Source organism: Haematobia irritans, chromosome 3 (genome assembly GCF_050003625.1).
Source record: "Haematobia irritans isolate KBUSLIRL chromosome 3, ASM5000362v1, whole genome shotgun sequence".
NCBI lineage: Eukaryota > Metazoa > Arthropoda > Insecta > Diptera > Muscidae > Haematobia > Haematobia irritans.
In genome coordinates this window covers 45,499,509-45,520,560 of record NC_134399.1, presented here as the reverse complement: position 1 = coordinate 45,520,560, position 21,052 = coordinate 45,499,509, and positions in this window count along the sequence as shown.

Genomic DNA, 21,052 nt, shown 5'->3' with positions numbered 1-21,052 from the left:
ATATATATATATATATATATATATATATATATATATATATATATATATATATATATATATATATATATATATATATATATATATATATATATATATATATATATATATATATATATATATATATATATATATATATATATATATATATATATATATATATATATATATATATATATATATATATATATATATATATATATATATATATATATATATATATATGGGGGCTATATCTAAATCTGAACCGATTTCAATAAAATTCTCAACTTCAAGCAAATCGGTATAAAACTCTGGCTGCTGGGTCCATATTAGTGCATATCGGGCGAAAGATATATATGGGAGCTATATCTAAAGGTGTGTATTAAGTTCGAGTTTAGCCGCTAAAATCGCTAATGTGAAAACTAAATCAGTAAGAAAAATGCATGAAATTATACATATTTGTTGCAAATTTTATTATAACTTGATGGGGAAAAGCCCAAAGCAAATGTTCACAAAGTTTGTATTCCTTAAAATGGATGATTAAAGAAAAGTAATCGTGAAAAAATGACGTGTTTAGCGGCTAAACTCGAACTTAATACCCACCTTAAATCTGAACCGATTTTTTCCTAAATCAATGGGCTTCTATTCTGACCCAAATTAGGGACATGTGCCAAATTTGAAGGCGATTGGACTTAAATTGCGACTTAGACTTTGATCACAAAAATGTGTTCACAGACAGACGGACGGACGGACATGGTTATATCGACTCAGGGACCCACCCTGAGCATTATTGCCAAAGAAACCATGTGTCTATCTCGTCTCTTTCTGGGTGTTACAAACATATGCACTAACTTATAATACCCTGTTCCACAGTGTGGCGCAGGGTATAAAAATGGAAATTGGTAAGAGGTAAAGTGACTAATCTTCAATAATTACAAAAACAAAAAAATGAAAAAAAAAATGAACTAGAGATCAGCCATTAGATGAGCTTGACTGACTCCAACGTTCAATGCCTTTGAACATTAGAGACAAATTGTAACAAATGGTAGAAAAGCTGTAACTATTATTAAAAAAATCTATATTGTTCAAGTATTTATTTGAGGAACTCATGTTCTGAGCTGACCACGAACACAAATTTATTGATATAAAAATGCACTATTTATACCAAACTGATCTGTATATATAGCAGTTATGGTCATCACATTCACATCATAGAAAAGAAAACAATTAAAAAGTGTTGATTTTTCCATTTATTTTTAGTAGAAACCCTTCAAGGCCAATGTATTTTATTTAGCACCAAACTTATGGCGATTTCGATTGGGGAAAAAGATGCAACATTCTCGAAGTTGATTGCTAAATATAAATGATACTGTCATAGATTTTGGATCCTGCATCCCTCACATTATTATGAATTAACAATAACTTTGAAATGACACTATAATTTGGTCGAAAATGCAATGAGGGAAAATGTAGTGTAACACCAAGGCAACATATTTTTTGCGAAACGAAAACGCCCTTAATGTAAATCATTTCCCGAGTCAAATTTATAATTTATTATTTTTAAAAGCAAATAATTAAAATTCAGTTTTGCACATTAGCTGATTGTTTTCTTTCACGATGATCCTTGTGCAATTGATCTCAGCGTCGTCGCCATTTTTATAGTTTCGGAAGCTTTTACTGCCCTTCGATATATATCCACATTTTTTCCCGCGTCAAATTAAATATTTTTTTCTTGATTTTCCGACAAAGAATTGCGTCAGAAATAAAAATATTTTAAACCGAAAAAATTAAAATTCATTTTTTGCACATCAGCTGATTGTTTTCTAGTGATGTACAATAAACACAGGATGAGCGTTTTTCAAATGCAACAACTTTTCAGTTTGAGGGTAAATGTAATTTTCAACATAAATTCAACTTGACTTGAAAACAGCTCAACTTCAATACATCTTCAAATTGTTTGTGAATTACTTCCAATTTGCCAAAATGTTGACGAAATCTTTGAAAAGGTGTTGAAGATAATATGAGAAAACTTTGACAAAACACTACCCTAAATGCAACGAAAAAACCATGTGGTTTTTAATACTTCTTTGTGCAACGAAGTTGGTCAATTGGAAGAAATAAAAAATGGAAAATTTTACACAAATAACACCAAATATTTTATAATAATAGGTAAGTGAAAATAAAACAAGTATATACGGCCGTAAGTTCGGCCAGGCCGAAGCTTATGTACCCTCCATCATGGATTGAGTAGAAACTTCTTCTATACACTGCCATCCACAATCGAATTACTTAAGTTGCGGTAACGCTTGCCGATGTCAAGGTATCTTAAAACCTCCTAACACCATCTTCTAAATTGTATGTAAGTTCATACGTGGTATATATTAAATCAAAAAAGATCGATCCAATACGTATATAATTCAGTTTGACAAAGTAGACATAAAATTTTGACAAAATTTTCTACAGAAATAAAATTTTAACAAAATTTTCTATAGAAATAAAAATTTTGACAAAATTTTCTATGGAAAGAAAATGTTGACAAACATTTCTACAGAACTAAAATTTTAACAAAATTTTCTATAGAAATAAACTTTTGACAAAATATTCTATAGAAATAAAATCTTGGTAGATTATTTTTGGCTCGAGTGGCAACCATGATTATGAACCGAATAAAATTTGAACAAAATTTTCTATAGAAATAAAATTTTGACAATGATGAAAATTTTATGATGAACCGAATAAAATGTTAACAAAATTTTCTCTAGAAATAAAATTTTGACAAAATTTTCTATAGAAATAAAATTTTTGACAAAATTTTCTATACAAATAAAATTTTGGTAGATTATTTTTGGCTCTAGTGGCAACCATTTTGGTATGGTTGTTAGCGACCATATACTAACACCACGTTCCTAATTTGAATCGGATCGGATGAATTTTGCTCCTCCAAGAGGCTCCGGAGGTCAAATCTGGAGAACGTTTTATATGGGGGCTATATATAATTATGGACCGATATGGACCAATTCTGGCACGGTTGTTAAAGATCATATACTAACACCATATTCCAAATTACAACCGGATTGGATGAAATTTGCTTCTCTTGGAGACTTCGCAAGCCAAATCTGGGGATCGGTTTATATGGGGGCTATATATAATTATGAAACGATGTGGACCAATTTTTGCATGGTTGTTAGAGACCATATACCAATATCATGTACTAAATTTCAGGCGGATCGGATGAAATTTGCTTCTTTTTGAGGCTTCGCAAGCCAAATCTGGAGATCGGTTTATATGGGGTCTATATATAATTATGGACCGATGTGGACCAATTTTTGCATGGTTGTTAGAGACCATATACCAACATCATGTACCAAATTTCAGCCGGATCGGATGAAATTTACCTCCCTTTTAGGCTCCGCAAGCCAAATCTGGGGATCGGTTTATATGGGGGCTATATATAATTATGGACCGATGTGGACCAATTTTTGCATGATTGTTAGAGACCATATACCGACACCATGTACCAAATTTCAGCCGGATCGGATGAAATATGCTTCTCTTAGAGGCTCCACAAGCCAAATCTGGGGATCGGTTTATATGGGGGCTATATATAATTAAGGACCGATATGGACCAATTTTTGCATGGTTGTTAGAGACCATATACCAACATCATGTACCAAATTTCAGCCGGATCGGATGAAATTTTCTTCTCTTTGAGGCTCCGCAAGCCAAATCTGGGGATCGGTTTATATGGGGGCTATATATAATTATGGACGGATGTGGACCAATTTTTGCATGGTTGTTAGAGGCCATATACCAACACCATGTACCAAATTTCAGCCGGATCGGATGAAATTTACCTCCCTTTTAGGCTCCGCAAGCTAAATCTGGGGATCGGTTTATATGGGGGCTATATATAATTATGGACCGATATGGACCAATTTTTGCATGATTGTTAGAGACCATATACCAACACCATGTACCAAATTTCAGCCGGATCGGATGAAATATGCTTCTGTTAGAGGCTCCACAAGCCAAATCTGAGGGTCCCTTTATATGGGGGCTATACGTAAAAGTGAACCGATATGTCCCATTTTCAATACCATCCGACCTACATCGATAACAACTACTTGTGCCAAGTTTCAAGTCGATAGCTTGTTTCGTTCGGAAGTTAGCGTGATTTCAACAGACGGACGGACGGACGGACATGCTTAGATCGACTCAGAATTTCACCACGACCCAGAATATATATACTTTATGGGGTCTTAGAGCAATATTTCGATGTGTTACAAACGGAATGACAAAGTTAATATACCCCCATCCTATGATGGAGGGTATAAAAATGAAATAAAATTTTAAGGAAGTCACTAAATGTATATCTCTTTGCCGAAAATTAAAATTATGGATTCTTCGTTCTTGAAAACATTAAAAAGCTGACCGATGAAAAAATGATGGACAATTAACTGGAACTACTTCAAATAGATTAATTGGTAAGTCAATATGAAAAATTAAATCAACATTTTAGAGAAGTCACTAAATTTAAATCTCTTTGCAGAAAACTAAAATCTTTGGATTCTTGCAAACATGAAGAAGCTGACCGATGAAAAATGAGTGGCTTATCGACAAGAAAAAAAGAAATATTTCAAAGAGCAACCAATTAAAATTATAAAAATTTGATATTATTCCATATCATTAACTTCCGGATGAAAATGTGGATCCCATTGTCAGTTTAATTTACATCATATTTTCAGCTTAAAATGGATATTATGTGAATTCCAATTCCAATAGGAAGGAAATCGAATTATCTATGCAAAAGTGTCTATAAATAATGTTTAAGATATTTAAAGTTTTGTTCTTATTTGTTGATATGTTAAATGAGATATTTATTTGTCAATTAGTATTGTAGTGTATTATGTAGTGTAGTGTATTATAATATATTTAATTTTGACGAAAATAAATATATTATACAAAATTCATAGAATTTTGGCTTTGACTTTCAATTAGAAGTGGGGATATCATTAATACAAATTTTGGTTGAATAGTATTTGCAGCAATGTTAATTTTTAATTTGACTAGCATCGAAAATAGTTTGAGAAATTATTGAGTAGTGATGCATTTCAATTTGAGAATAACACTTGAGAAATTATTACTAATGTGTTGAATTTTACTGTTGAGGGTAATGTCTGTTTTTTGTTGAGAACACGATTTTCTCAACAATTTCTCAACTTGAATATTACCCTAATCCTTTGAAAAAATGTTTGAAAAATTGTTGAAATTTAGCATTTTTCAAACGTTTGTGTTTATTGGGGTCGGTCTTTTTTACCGAGTATTGTAATTGGTTCAAAAAGTTATCGTCGTCTCGCCGTCGCCACTTCACAGGAATACCAAATGAATCACGAGACGACTTAAAAGCGACAGACGACAAAAAGCGACGGCGAGAGGGAGAGCGACTTCAGGAATAAGGGTGCATATAAAAGAAGTTAGCACGGAATAAATGCGAAATCTTTGTTTTGAGCATATTCAGACACATTTATACAACCCTGGATTTTTCGCACGAAAAATTAGGCAGGTATATTATTTCGAATAAATAGGTTAACATCCCTTCGTTAGGTTATGTGGCAGCCCGATGTATCAGGCTCACTTAGACTATTCAGTCCATTGTGATACCACAGTGGTGAACTTCTCTCTTATCACTGAGTGCTGCCCGATTCCATGTTAAGCTCAATGACAAGGGACCTCCTTTTTAAAGCCGAGTCCGTACGGCGATCCACATTCCAGTGAAACCACTTAGAGAAGCTTTGAAACCCTCAGAAATGTCACCAGCATTACTGAGGTGGGATAATCCACCGCCGAAAAACTTTTTGGTGTTCGGTCGTAGCAGGAATCGTGTATACCTTGTGTATGCAAGGCGGGCATGCTAACCATTGCACCACGGTGGCTCCCAATCGCTGAATTGGAGACCCTATTCGACATACAGAAACAGGCTGTAAATTCTTGTCGTAGAGATACTTCTAGTAGAGAGTATGTAGGATTTTCATTCTGTTTAATGAATTCCCAATACCATTCTTCTGCCTTACCACTTAAAAGGATTTTGCCATTAGATGATCCAAAGGATAATACACCCAAAAAATTTTGTTACTTATAATAGCAAACATGTTTGCTAAAACAGCCGTTTTTGTTTGCTGAAAAAGGGACAGCAGTAGCATGTAGTTGTTTCAGCAAACATTTTTTACAGCTAATGCTACTAGTTCTAATATACTAACAAGTTCTAATGTACAGCTAATGTACTAAGTTCGCTTCTGCAAAAAACGGATATCTTCATCTATCTCTGTAAATAGGGTCTCCAAATCAGGGATGTTAACTTATTTATGCGCAATAATATACCTGTCTATTTTTTCGTACGAAAAATCCAGGGTTGTATAAATATGTGTCTGAATATACTCAAAACACAGATTTCGCATTTATTCCGCGCTAACGTTTTTTATATGGAGTATAACAGTTTTTCCTGCGAAAACGTGATCTTAGTACTACACACAGAATTTTTAATTTTTTTAATTGAAATGTCGTCAATCACGAAAATGATAGTATCAATCACCCATTTTGATTGAAAACCAACACGATTTGCAATTAAAAATTTAATTGACTTTTGGCACGGAATTAATTAATAGTGTGATTGAATCAATTAAAACAGTGATTGGTTTTTCAATGTTTTAATTGAATCAATTGAAATTTTAATTAATTTCGCGACAAAAGTCTATCAACTATTTGACTGATTAAATTAAAAAATTAATTGAAATTGGGAATTTCAATCAAAAAATTATATATTGCGCCCCCAAAATCTTATTTAGTTTTATTTGAGATAAAAGAAAAATTGGTTTTCTTATAAAACATATTCAATATTTTATTTTTGTGAATTATGCAATAGACAAAATTTGGTTCTTGTCATTTGTGTGTTTTGTTCTAACATAACTTACTCATACAATTACTATCAATAACAACCAAAGGGCGAAAATATAAACGGTATAAATCATTATCTTCCTTATCATAAAACCATGTCAGCATATTCCTTCTAATATGTAGATGCGCCTAGATTTCCAATAAGCCAGCAAACTGTAAGCTAACTTTGTTTTTCTGAAAGTAAACAGAATAACTACATTCAAAAAAAAAAAGTTTACTTGGATCTAAAGATTTTGACCTTCCTTTAAGGATTTTGGTATTGATTCCGAGCCAAAGATGCTGCTTCTTTAGAATAAAGAAATTTTTTACGGACCTCCTGGCTTTAAATCTAGGATCGATAAAATTAAAATTGGATACAGATCTCATTCATCGAATTTTTATTCTCTGCGATATATTAATAAAGGTATTCATGTACAAACAAATTCCAGTTTCAAAATCCAAACTATGCCAAGTACGTCAAAGTAAAAACTGTTTTCTTAATGCTAAAAAAACTTTAAACCAAAGATGCAAATCCTTAAAATAAGTCTTAGCCTATATTTGAAGCGTTGTGATCTTAAATTTAAAATCTCAATATGTTATATCAGTTGAGTTAAAGACGATTTCTTTAAATTAAAAACGTTGTTCTTTAGTTTAAGGAACATTTGCCTTACTTCAAAGATCTACAACTTCAACAGAGGGACGCAAAATTTCAAGATTTGTGTCCTAAAAAACAACTTAAAAAAAAAATATTCATATAATCTCATGTGTAGAAAATTTTAATTATGCATAGGTATGTATACAATATTTATACCCTTCACCACTACTGTGGTACAGGGTATAATAAGTTTGTGCATTTGTATGTAACGCCAAGAAGGAGTAATCATAGACCAACCTTTTAGTATACGGATCGGCTTAGAATTAAATTCTGAGTCGATTTAGCGATGTCCGTCTGTCTGTCTGTCTGTCTGTTGATGTATTTTTGTGTGCAAAGTACAGCTCGCAGTTTTAGTCCGATTGTCGGAAAATTTGGTATAGGGTCCTGTTTCGGCTCAAAGACGATCCCTATTGATTTTGGAAAAAATCGGTTCAGATTTAGATATAGCTGCCATATATATTTTTCACCGATCTGGTCATAATTGGCGTGTATATCAACCGATCTTCCTCAAATTCCGTACATCCGAATATTTTATGAGTCTCGAAAAACTTGCAAAATATCAGCCAAATTGGTTCAGATTTAGATATAGCTCCCATATATAGCTTTCGCCCGATTTACACTCATTTGCCCACATTTGCATTAGCCGACTTAAATTTTGAGTCTATAGATTTTGTAGAAGTCTATCAAATTCTTCCAGATCGAGTGATATTTAAATGTACACTGAAAAAAATATTGTCGTGAGGTCAAAGATTTCATGTCTTTAAAATACGAATACAAATTTTGCTTAGCATAGAAGACGCATTTCTCTAAAATAAAGTTATTTTCCTTGTCCAAAAGTCGATAAACTTTTAAATGAAGTCGTATCGTCCTTATAATTAAGTGATTTGACTTAAAAATGGGTATCTTAACATGAAAGAAAAAATTTATAGGCTAAGGCCAACTTGACTTTAATAATTCAGAAAAATTCTTTAAATTTAATGAAATTGTCTTTAAATTTGTTGTCTTTTTGCATCTTGACTACAAAGCAAAAAATCGTTCAAATATAGGACATGTTTTTCAAAACTTTATTTTAAAGAAGTTTTTTACTTCAAACATAGCATAATTTCTACTGGAAGTCGAGTTCTAATTTGGAAATTAAAGTTGCCGTTAACTCGTTTTTAAAGGCGAAAAATTAAAATTTGCTTCCTAGAAGCAAGTGCACAAAACCTAAATTTAAAAGAGAAATTTGTCATAAAAGTATCCTTACTTGTATTCTCCGCTTCTTTGGCTCGGAATCAATACCAATTTTTTTAAAGTAAAGACAAAATCTTTGGAACCGAGTATGCTTTTTTTTCAGTGTATGTATTTGGGACAGACCTTTATATATAGCCCCCAACACATTTGACGGATGTGATATGGTATCGAAAATTTAGATCTACAAAGTGGTGCAGGGTATAATATAGTCGGCCCCGCCCGACTTTAGACTTTCCTTACTGGTTTTATAATATTAAATTGAACCGACGGGCTTTTTGGGCAGCAAATAAATCAATGACTTCTTCAGTCGGCACATTTATTCGGCGATGAACCGACATTAATGCCAATCCTTTGAGTCTACTCTCGCTAGTCGAATTTCTAAGATACGTCTTTAATCTCTTCCATGGCTGAATAAGGAGGTTGAATCACGATAACAAAAACAACAAATTTCAATATGATGTTTACAATTTTAAGAAGTCAAAATCAGCTGATAAAAGAATCGTATGGCATTGGTAAAAGTGGCAATTATTTATTCCTTCAATTGTCCTGAAAAAATAATTCAAATCCAGAGAAAAATAAAGGTTCAAATTTAATTGCGTCACCTATGAGTTATTGTGAAGTGGATAATTCATCCGAGGAACGCCGATATGAGACCAAAGTTAATAATGGAGGCCAGTCAAATGTATATTCGCCATCTATTAACAAAAACAGTTTATGATGCAGTTTAAAAACTGATGTGCGTGGTATTTTGGGTCTGGAATATGTTATCAAGATACTCAAGTCATCTTTGAACAATTCTCCAGCTATGAATGCGCGAGTTTGTTTGAGATGCATTTGCTATGCAGTGTCATTTGGAGAGCTGCAATCACCATAAACATATGATTTTGACATCTTAAAATTTGGTCGAAATAAAAAAATTGTAATCATATGGCCCCATGATTTAACCTTCTTGTTCAGCCATGAATCTCTTCATTGTTGAAAATGAACGTTCGGATGAGCACGTAGTAACTGCAGGGATAGAAAATGCAGTACTATAGTACTTTTTCAAAACTTTTTCACACCGGTCAGCAACGTAGTACCCCCGCTTAGTACCTTTTGTGTAGACATTTTTGAGTCGATATCAGATTTATGGTACAATAGCTTTGACAAAATATTTTAATATTTTGAGAAAGTTTTTATCAACCTTATTTGCTAATAGTCTTTTACAAATATGGCAAAACAGACATGTTCATGTGGGAAGAAAATCTCGATTTTGTAATAGACATAGTCAAAAACAGGATTTTATTGAACTTCAAGAAAGTTGTAGTCGAAAAAAGTATGCGATTCTATATTATCGATTTTTTATTTCGGTAGAAAATGTTGTCAACATTTTATTTCTATATAGAATTTTTGCAAAATTTTATTTTTATAGAAAATTTTGTCAACGTTTTATTTCAATTGAAAATTTTGTAAAAATTTTATTTCTATAGGAAATTTTTGCAAAATTTTATTTCTATAGAAAAAATTTTGCAAAATTTTTTTTCTATAGAATTTTTTTGCAAAATTATTTCGGCATAAGCCGGCTATCATACAAAACCTTTTTTCGGAGGGTTCAAGTGTGGTTCATTGTTGGGTTTAATGAACTGCCTGAATTTATTCTGATAATTGGTTGATAGTTTTGCTGCAAATAGAGGATGCTGATAAGGAATGTGGTAATTCCGAAACCATCCAACCATCTTGCAGTCTATAGGTCTTTGCCCAAAAAAATTTGACAAACATTATTTTCCTCTGTTGGTTAAACTACACTTATAGTTTAGTCAATGTATGGTTTTAAGCTGCAACAAAAAAACAACAATGCTTAAAGATCAAAACCAACAATAACAAAACAAAACGAATGGAAAATTTTATTTCTATAGAATTTTTTTGCAAAATTTTATTTATATAGAAAATTTTGTCAAAATTGTATTTTCTTTAAAATTCAGTCTCTTGACAATAATATTCAAGTGAAATTTTTGTTGAAATTTAGTAACAAGTACCTTTCCGATCAAAACTGGCAAAGTGACCAAAATTTTTAAAATATGCACGTTTGGAAATATCTCTTTATTGCTTCCATCGCTAAATTAGGCAGGTTCTTTTCGCAGGTTTTGCTCCATTTCATTTACACACGTGTGTTTGGCTGTTTCGTTGTTGTTCTATGGCCAAACAAAGCGAGTCATGTTCACAAAAAGAACAACAAACACACATTAAAAGCAGAAATTCCAAAAATTAAATTTGTGGTGCGAGAACAAAAACAATTTGTTTTTTTCGACCTCGTTTGACGGGCTTTTCAACTAGTATTCCATGATTTGTGCAAGTTTTATAGGTAAGCGTTTTTCAAAATAAAACCTCCAGATTTTCTTCAACATCTTCGATAAGATTTTTCTATGCAGCTAAAAATATATATTTATTTATATAAAAATATTCATTCATTTCGGGGGGGGTTTGATCCCCCTCATCCCCCCCCCCCCCTGAATACGGCCTTGTTACGAGCTACTTCCACAGACTGATCTCTCCATCACATGTTGTTGAAAAAAATTCACATTCTCTTGTTCTCTTTTTGCTCTTTCTCTCCATTGCTCAAAACAAAGGTGATTGAATCAATCACATGTTTAATTGGGAACGGAAAAAATTTCACTCACTTTTGTAATTGAAAATTATTTCCGAATTGATTAATTAATTGATTGAATCAATTAATAATTTAATTGGAAACGTAATAAATATCAATCATTTTTTAATTGGATTTTATTCGGATTTGATTAAATAATTAATTGAATCAATTAACATATTAATTGAATCCGTTTCCAAATTCAATTAAGTGTTTAATTGAAAAAATTTCGGTGATAATTTTTTGTGTGTATGCTTCGACCAAACACCAAAACGTTTTTGAGCGGTAATGCTGGTGACATTTCTGAGGGTTTCAAAGCTTCTCTAAATGGTTTCACTGCAATGTGGAACGCCGTTCGGACTCGGCTATAAAACGGAGGTCCCTTGTCATTGAGCTTAACATAGAATCGGGCAGCACTCAGTGATAAGAGAGAAGTTCACCACTGTGGTATCACAATGGACTGAATAGTCTAAGTGAGCCTGATACATCGGGCTGCCACATAACCTAACCTAACCTATCATTATTGGTACCTAAATGCAAGGTATTGAGACGAACAAATGTGGTTCTTAGATAATTTAAGTGTATCTCAAAAAGTTTTCCATATAAAAATGTAACCTCTATTTTCGAATTAATCAAATGTACATGACAAAAATTTTATTTTGTAGGTACTTTAGCAAAAAATCAAATTGATTTATACTAAAAGCATACATAATTCTCTTAAAGGCGTACTTAGTTTGCATTATTTCGCTAAAATAGCAAAGTTGTCATGTTATCCTGGTTTTAATACTCACATTTAATGTGAACTTTGTCAATTGTGATACATTCGGGTACAGTTTAGGTTAGCTATAGGCTCACTTTGACTATATATGATATCGCAGTGTTGAACTTCTCTCTTGTCACTGAGTGCTGCCCGATTCTATAAAAATCTCCTTTTTATAGCCGAGCCTGAACATCATTTGCCATCGCGATGAAACACTCAGATATGTCACCAGCATTACTGGGGAAGTAATCCACCGTTGCAAAACTTTATGGTGTTTGGTCGAAACTGGGATTGAATCCATAACCGTTTGTATGCAAAGCGGGTATGAAACATTGCACGACGGTTGATCCCATATATCAATGTATAATATTAATTTTCCAATCTAAAAATTATTAAAAACGAAAGGACTATAAAAGGAATGCCAAATTTCTTAAATGACAAATGCAATACTTACCAAATATAATTTCCGTAATAAAAGAAATTTTGGAAAATATGTTCCAAAACAACACAAAATAATTTTAACCAATTTTTTCATTAAATTCTAAGCGTTTGGCATATCGACGTTGACATCACCAACAATAGGTCTTTTCGTGTACTTTTCTAGCAATAATTATCCAGTAAAAACTAGCAAGAGAGTAAAAGTGAATTTTACTCCCTTGGCTTAAAATTACTGAAAAGTACCCCAATGCAATCCAGTAACTATTTATATATTCAAAATTTGAGGTTCTAAAACATTAAACGTAATCATTTTTTTTAGCTCCCAGTATAATGCTTAGTACTAAGTTCGTTTCTGCGAAAAACGAATATCTTCATCTATCTCTGTAAATACGGTCTCAAACCCAGGGATGTTATCTTATTTATGCGAAATAATATGCCTGCCTATTTCTTCGAGCGAAAAATCCAGGGTTATGTCTAAAAATACTCAAAACAAAGATTTCGCATTTATTCCGCGCTAACGTTTTTTATATGGACTATAACAGTTTTTCGTGCGAAAACGCGATCTTAGTACTACACCCATAGAAAAATTATTACCATACGGGCTCAAATCGATACCGTACGTTATTGATAGTTAGCCAACCCCGTATGGTACAATATCAATACCGAATGATACAGGCGGTACGCAAAGGATGAAAGTACCATTCGGTATTATGAAAGTACCAATATGGCATTGAAAATAATACCTAAGCGGTACTATTATTTATACTAAAAAGTTATTGATGTATAAACAGTGCGGCATTACTAAATAATACCTAAATGGTATTGGTTTAATAATTAAAGTAAAATGTCTTTGTTACGTACTTCATTTAATACATAACATACATACAAAATATTGCCAATTCAGCTCCATGTCGCAATTCAGGTACTGCATCCCTCAAGTCGGCTGTTGTTGTATTTGGAAGGTTTTGTATGTCAGTTGCGCATCTAATTAAAGGTGAGTACTATGTTCGGTTTTTTCACCAAAACACTAAATTAACCCTATCGACCCTAAAGTTGCCTGTGGGCAACTTTTTGTGTTTTGAGACTCACTGTCAGTGTTGTTTTTGTTTTTGTTCATAAAACTGTAACGGTATCGAAAGCTACACACAAAAAAATTTTTTTTGATTTCAATCACGAAAATCGCGGATTCAATCATTTTTTTAATTGAAATGTCTTCAATCACGAAAATGATAGTATCAATCACCCATTTTGATTGAAAACCAACACGATTTTCAATTAAAAATTTAATTGACTTTTGTAACGGAATCAATTAATTGTGTGATTGAATCAATTAAAAACGTGATTGATTTTTAACATAAAATTCAATCACAGTTTTAATTGAATCAATTAAAATTTTAATTAATTTCGCGACAAAAATCAACCAACTATTTGATTCATTCAATTAAATAATTAATTGAAATTGGTTATAAATTTCGATCAAAAATTTTATATATTGCGACCCCAAAACCGCATTTAGTTTTATTTGAAATAAAAGAAAATGGCTCTATTAACCATGTTCCTTAATCTATATCTGTCCATAAAGCTCGAAAAATAATTGTATAATAAGAAAATATGTGTTTCTTATAATATTTTATATTTTATTATTTTTTTAGTTATGCAATAGACAAATAAATTTGGTTCTTTTCATTTGTGTTTTGTTCTAACATAACTTACAAATACAATTACTATCAATAACAACTATAGGGTTAAAAAATTATATAAATCATTACCTTCCTTATAATAATAACCATGTTAGCATTTTCCTTCTAATATGTAGATGCGCCTAGATTTCCAATAAATCAGCAGACTGTAAGCTAAATTAGTTTTTCTGAAAGTAAACAGAATAATTCGAATTTAATTTTGTTCAATTAAAAGTTAATTTTGTTAAATATTACCTGCATAGAATATCAAGTTCAATTCTTAGTTCCAGGTTGCAGATCTTCTTTTGCAGTTGTAGTCTTTTAGCATAAAAAGGTGTATTAAGGAGCTCGGTAATTTAATTTTAGTAACAATTCCTTTCCAAAATTTCCACACATTAAAATCGTCTATTAAAATTTGAACCAATCAAAGACAAAAATAATGGGAAAGCAATGTAATATTTGGTATTATATTGATGATACTTTGCAAATTCTGGAAATAGAAAAAAATATAAATGGAAAATAAATATTTTTATTATTTTCGTATATTTTTCATATTTTTAAATCCAAAAGAAAGAACTTTTTTACCATTACATAATTCAGCCCATTAGTTTATATACCAGATATACTGCTCTCTACTTGGGTTCAAACTGAAAAAGGCAGGTAAAACAAAAATGCAATTTAATGCCAACGCCACTTCGCAACTTCAAGGTGAATCTTCCAACAAGCCCATACCGCTCTTGGTTTTAAGAAAACTAGGAGTGAAAAAAATTTATAATTTTAAAAGATCAATACGGTACCCACTTTTTTATTGCAAACATATTCTTATATATTTGATAAAATGATGGAGTTGATGGGATTGATTGGTCAATTTCACGAAATAAAATTGGTCACTAAAAGAAATGAAAAAAAATATATTATTTTAGTCCGTTTAATGTAAACAGGCTTCAATGGAAAACGGTATTCACATTTCATAATTTCTTACCTTCAATAAACGTAGATTGTTTTCCATTTTTACAACACCACAAAACACAAACACAGGTAATTTCAAATCCGTTCTCTCATATATTTTTTTGCAAACCTTTACCACGTGGCCATTTGCTGTTGCACACTTTATTTATTTCAACCCTTTGCTATGATTTGTTGTTGCGTTCAAAATATTTATACACACATTTTGAATGCCGCAGACAGAATGTCGCCAATCATGTTTTTCAATTTACGCGAAAAACAAAAACCCAACCGTTCGTTATGAGTTACTTCAACAGACTGATCTCTCCATCATAACTTGTTGAATAAATACCCATTCTCTTGTTCTCTTTTCGCTCTTTCCATTGCTCAAAATTATTCAATTTCAATCACAAAGGTGATTGGATCAATCACATGTGTAATTGGAAACGGAAAAAATGTCAATCACGTTTGTAATTGAAAATTATTTCCGAATTGATTAACAAATTGATTGAATCAATTAATATTTTAATTGGAAACGTAACAAATATCAATCATTTTTTTAATTGGTTTTTATTCGAATTTGATTAAATAATTAATTGAATCAATTAACATATTAATTGAATCCGTTTCCAAATTCAATTAAGTGTTTAATTGAAAAAATTTTGGTCATAATGTTTTTGTGTGTACAAGTGTTTTCTTCAAGTTGAATGAAAAATCAGCTAATTTGGTTGTCAATTAGCAAAAAAATTTTCATTAATACGCACGTACCTCAAAAAAAAAAAAAAATATTTGCGAATTTAAAAAGAGGTTTTTATACATGTGACTTTTTTCAAAAATTACAACTAAAATTTTGAAAGTTTTTTTAAATCTATTGTAGGACATGTCAAATAAAATATTTCTGGAAGTCAAATCTTAGAATTGCAAAAAAACAACAGATGGGAAATTTTTAAAATTGAAAAGTTGCCTGTGGGCAACTTTGGGCAATTGTGGTAGTAAAATTACATATTTTTGAACATAAGACCTGGAGAAAAAAGGTTTGAAAAACAATGATTTTGAAAAAATTTTTGAACTTCAATTGGGATGTCCCAGTGACGAGAAATGCGGCGATGATGTGGAAAACATATCTGCAGTGCAGTGGGGAATTTGGAAGGAATCGTAAAAAGGAAAGAAGCCACTTCTTGGCAACATACTAGTGGATTAGCACGAATATTGACGCTTTATAATACTTTGGTTTTTTACACCGCCAGTTAAATTGACATGGGTTAAAAACAAAACATTTTCGTGAGTCACGCGTGATTCACGGGAAGCCGTGAATGAAATTTAAACGAAATCTCGTGAATGAAATTTAAACGAAACCTCATGAATGTGCGTGAACGGGATTAAAGAAAAATGTGTGGCGCGTGAGCGTGAGTAAAAATCAAATTGTGTTCGTGATTGTGAGTGAGTAAACTTTCTCCGAAATCACGCTCCCGATAAAAATTTACTTTCACGATCCAACCCACGCTCACGATCCAACTCACGCTCAAGATAAAATTCACGTTAACAATAAAATTCATATTCACGACAAAATTCGCACTCACGGTAAAACAGACACAAAAAGTCACAATCACGAACAAATTCACGTTCACGATTAAATTCAAGCTCACCGATTTTAATCACCTTTACATATTTTAAGATTTCAATAGCTTGAGTCACGAGAAATTTCGTTAATTACCAGAATTTTATTGAGCCACGAAAACTGTCGTGTTCCGAAAATATTCGTGACTTACGAGATTTGTCGTGAAATTGAGAAATTGTTGAGAAAATCGTGTTCTCAACAAACAACAGACATTACCCTCAACAGTGAAATTCAACACATTAGCAATAATACCTCAAGTGTTATCCTCAAATTGAAATGCATCGCTACTCAATAATTTGTCAAACAATTTTCGATGCGAGTCAAATTCAAAATTAACATCGTTGCAAATACTTTTCAACCTAAATTTGTATGAATGATATCCCCACTTAAAATTGAAAGTCAAAGCCAAAATTCTATGAATTTTGTATAATTTATTCATTTTTATCAAAATAAAATATATAATAATACACTACACTACATAATACACTACAATACCAATTGATAAATAATAAACTTATTAAACATATCAACAAGTAAGAACAAAAAAAAAAAAAAACAAACAAACAACAAAACATTAAATATCTTAAACATTATTAGTAAACACTTTTGCATTGATAATTCGATTTCCTTCCTTTTGGTGTCACAAAACAGCATTAAAATTTATTAACATGCGGGCAATTTGAAATTAGGAACGTACTGGACCGCGTGTTAGAATTGATTTCCAGCAGAAGGAATTCACAAAATATCCATTTTAAACTGATAATAGCATATGAATTAAACTGACGATGTGATGCACATTTTCATACAGAAGTTGTTGATTTCAATAATTTATTTATTTTCATTAGGTTAGGTTAGGTTTAAGGGGCAGCCCGATTAAATTTCAGGCTCACTTAGACTATTCAGTCCATTGTGATACCACATTAACTAAAAGTACCTATTACATATGGGCACTTCTAGCCTTAACCACTGAACCTTCTCTATTATTTACTTTTGTGGAACCAACCAGATTGCTCCAAAAACATTAACAAACTGCTTAAGTTAACGTTTTCAAGGTCAGCCAGTAATCTAAAGCTATATGCTCCTAAAATTCGCTTACGCCTTACACAAAAAGCAGGACACTCACACAAGACGCGTTTAATTGATTCCTTTTCCTCCACATCATGACAGCTTATACAATAGTCATTATACTTCGCACCTATAGTTTTTGCAAATTCGCCTATCAGGCAGCGACCCGTTATAGCAGATATCAGGAGTGATATCTGACGCCTTGAGAACACTAGCATATCTAGTGTGCGGTTTAAGTTTAAATGGGGCCATATTTGCTTGGTGTCGTTACAACCCTTGTAATTTTCCCATCGAATATTGGCCATCATAACAGCCTTCTCACGCAGTAAGAGCTTGCAGGTGGCCAGAGGCATACCAACAGATTCTGGTTCCCCTGGAATATGTAAGGTAGTTCCTAGCCTTGCTAGCTTATCTGCTTCGCAGTTCCCCGGTATGTTTCTATGGCCAGGCACCCATATTAGGTGAATATTGTACTGCTCAGCCATCTCGTTGAGAGATTTGCGGCAGTCTATGGCCGTTTTCGAGTTAAGGATTTTATTGCAGGTTGACTGTCTGAGTATATATTAATGCCAATATTTGTTGGAACATTACTTCTCAGCCAATTCACCACTTCTCTTATTGCCAATATTTCAGCCTGAAAAACACTCACTCGCAATACGCTGAACTTTATCTAAATAAGTCGGTTTCTGGAGTGCCGGCCACCAGACTACAACACCATATAGCATTATAGGTCTAACTACTGCCGTGTATAGCCAATGCACAATTTTTGGTTTTACTCCCCACTTTTTCCCTATTGCCTTTTTGCACGTGTACAAAGCTACCGTGGCTTTTCTCGCCCTCTCTTCAATATTAAGCCTAAAATTCAGCTTCCTGTCCAAAATAACGCCAAGGTATTTTGCACACTCACCAAAGGGAACTTCAGTACCCCATAAGGAAATGGACCTAACCGTGGGAGTTTTGCGATCTTTGCAGTACATGACTAGTTCTGTCTTTGCTGGATTTACACCAAGACCATTATCTTTCGCCCATTTCTCAGTCATCCGGAGAGCACTCTGTATAATATCTCTGATTGTGGATGGGAATTTTCCCCTGACTGCTAGCGCCACATCATCTGCGTTTGCCACCACTTTGATCCTTTCTTTTTCTAGGGAAACCAGAAGGTTGTTTATTCCAAAGAAGAGGTGATAGAACTCCTCCTTGGGAAGTGCCTCTGTTCACATACCTTTGTATGTTTGCTTGCCCTAGTGTGGCTGAAATACGTCTCTTTATTAGAAGTTCGTCTAACAGCCTAAGTATACCTGGATCAACATTCAGAGTTGTCAGTCCATTTAATATCGAGCTCGGAGGGACATTATTGAACGCCCCTTCGATGTCTAGAAACGCCACGATTGTGTATTCTTTGATAGATAGTGAGCTTTCAATAAAGCTGACTAGTTCATGCAATGCGGTCTCAGTAGACCTGCCCTTCGAGTATGCATGCTGTCGTTTCGAGAGCAAACTTGAATCCACGCTAGTTCTAAGATACATGTCTATCATCCTCGAGTGAGAGGCTTTTCCTGCTTTAGGTATGAAGACGACTTTTGTTTCCCTCCACTTTTCTGGAATATATGCTAAGTTTACACATCGTTTATATATCACCGTCAACCAGGGAATAATTCTTTCAGCCACTGCTTGTATTTCCGCCGGAGTAATTCCATCAGGTCCGGGGGATTTGAATGGTCCAAAGCTATTTAAAGCCCATTTTATTCTAGATTCCGACACAATTTCCTCGATAGGAAATGACCGCTGAGCCACTGTCACACCGCCAGAACATGGTTGAACCGTCTGATTTCCAGGAAAGTGTGTGTCCAAAAGTACCTCCAACGTCTCCTCACTGGACGTTGTCCAATTTCCCTCCGATGTTTTAATGAAACCTGGAGCGGTGTTAGTGGATGCTAGTACCTTCCGTATTCTGGAAGCCTCTGACGTATTCTAATCATCCCAAGAGTTTTGTTGAGACCTTCTCAGTTCTCGTTTATATGCTCTCAGATTCATCTTGTAAGTGTCCCAATCCTCCGGATCTCTTGTGGATTTTGCTTTGTTAAAGAGCTTCCTGCAGGATTTCCTCATATTACTTAACTCCGTAGTCCACCATGGCGGCCGATTTTTTTCCCTTGGCTTTCCTCTAGGGCAAGCAGCTTTCAGTGACATGTTGAAGGCCTTAGTAATCCGCTCCACTGCGTGTTCGATATCTAGCACAGTGCTCATATTTGTCTCTGGCATTTCCGGTATCATCAAATTGAACGATTCCCTATACCTATTCCAATCAGCTTTCCTAACATTTGGCGGAAATATGGTCTTTGAAGTACGAACAGTCAATCTGAAACTGATGTAGCGATGATCTGAGAAGATATGTTCCCTCAAAACTTGCCACTCAGATATCTTATCATTCAGTTCCGGAGAGGTCAACGTGACTTCCAAAACCTCTTGTCTGTTCCTGGTGACGAAGGTTGGTGCATCTCCCTTATTGCAAACTACCAGGTTAGTACGCAAAATAAACTCTATTGGCGACTCTCCCCTTGCATTAGTATCACTACTTCCCCAAATACTATGATGTGCATTTGCATCGCATCCCATAATGAGTTTTGTCTTTGTTTTTAGTGACTCCTCAACTAAGGTCTTAACGGCACAGGGTGGCATCTCCCTATCATGTCCCATGTAGACCGAAGATACCCAATATTTGCATGTGGATATCTCTAGACTGGCTACGACAGTGTCTGCATTGCTCAATGAAGGAAGCAGAAACAAGTTTAGTTCGTTTTTAGCAATTATACATGCTCGATTTATATCGTTACCGGTATTATGCAAAAGTTTGAAACCCGGAGTGCTTAATTCACAGATCTTGTTCTTATATATGTATGGTTCTTGAATAAGAACTATATCTATGTCTCCTTTCATCAGGAGAACTTTTAAGGCAACACAAGCGGCCTTACAATGGTGAAGATTTATCTGGAGGAACCGTAGAACCATCCAAATTTTCAACCACCGTCACATAAGCCACTTCAATTGAGTCATCAAGGGCTTCCTCTCGGTGACTCTCGCAACAATCCGCGGTTCAGCTTTGGTGAGGTTTGAGCCTGTAGAACCT